Genomic DNA, 1,693 nt, shown 5'->3' on the forward strand with positions numbered 1-1,693 from the left:
CTGCATGGTTTCTGCCGAATAATCTGAGCTTAGTCTTATTGTTTCTCCTCTGTATGTGACTTCTTGTTTTTCACGAGCTGCTCTCAGGATTCTTTGTCTTTGGTTTTGGTGAGTGTGATTATGATATGCCTTGGTGATTTTCTTTTGGGGTCTCTCCTGTATGGGGTTCGTTGAGCTTCTTGGATGGTCCCCTTTTCTTCTGAAACTTTCTGTACTGTTTGAATTGGTCTAACTACACACACACACACACACACACACACACACACACACACACACGCCAATGGGATTATCTAGAAGGGAAGATTACGGGCCCGTTATTTTTAGTTTCTTTTGTTGTTATTTACCATTTGTTATGGATTGAATATGTCCCCAAAAATTATGTATCAACTTGATTAGGCCATGATTCCCAGTATTGTGTGGTTATCCATCATATTGTGATCTGATGTGATTTTCCTATGTAGTGTAAATCTTTAACTCTGCATGTGGTTAATGAGGCAAGGCTCTGAGGCAAGATTAGGTTATGTTAAAGAGGATTAGGGTGGCATGCAACACTCTTACTCAGGTCACAGCCCTGACCCAATGTAAAGGGAGTTTCCCTGGGGTGTGTCCTGCATCATCTTTTACCTTACAAAAGATAAAAGGAGAGAGAATCAAGCGGAGAGATGGAAACTCATGCCACCAAGAATGAAGAACCAGAGGGGAGTGCATGCTTTGAACCCAGGGTCCCTTCGCTGAGAAGCTCATAAACCAGGGGAAGATTGGTGACGAGGAACTTTCCCTAGAGCTGACAGAGAGAGAAAGCCTTCCCCTGGAGCTGGCACCCTAATTCGGACTTCTAGCTTCCTAGACTGTGAGAGAATAAATTTCTCTTTGTTAAAGTCATCCACTTGTGGTATTTCTGTTATAGCAGCACTAGATAACTAAGATACCATTGAGTCAGTTCCAACTGAAGGCGACCTTATGTATAGCAGAATGAAATGTCACTCGGTCCTGCACCTTCTTCCAGCACTATATCAGATAATATTCTGTTATGATCCATAAGGTTTTTTTTCTCTGAATTTTTAGTTTGTTGTTGTTTGAGAATATACACAGCAAAACATATACCAATCCAACAGTTTCTACATGTACAATTTAGTGACACTGATTACATTCTTTGAGTTGTGCAACTGGTATCGCCCTTCTTTTATGAGTTATTCCTCTCTCATTAACATAAACTCACTGCTCCCTAAGGTTCCTATCTAATCTTTCGAGTTGCTGTTGCCAAGCATAACGTTTTCACTGGCTAATTTTCAGAAGCAGATAGCCAGGACCTTCTTCCTAGTGTGTCTTATTCTGGAAGTTCTTCTGAAACCTGTCCACTGTGGGTGACCCTTCTGGGATTTGAAATCCCAGTGGCATAATTCCAGCATCAGAATGACACATATGCTACTGCCGTAGCACAAACTGACAGATGGGTGGTGGTTAGTTTCTCTAGTAAATGCTATTTCACACGTGGTTTAATGCATGAAACTATGAGTCACATTTCTTAGAATCATATATTCAGTGAAGGAGCCCTGGTGGAGCAGTGGTTAAGCGCTTGGCTGCTAGCCAAAACGTCGGTGGTTCGAATCCACCAGCCACTCCATGGGAGAAAGATGTGACAGTCTTCTTCTGCAAAGATTACTGCCTTGGAAACCCTATGGGTTGAGGGAAC

This window comes from Trichechus manatus, unplaced genomic scaffold (genome assembly GCF_000243295.1).
Source record: "Trichechus manatus latirostris isolate Lorelei unplaced genomic scaffold, TriManLat1.0 scaffold00258, whole genome shotgun sequence".
Classification (NCBI taxonomy): Eukaryota; Metazoa; Chordata; class Mammalia; order Sirenia; family Trichechidae; genus Trichechus; species Trichechus manatus.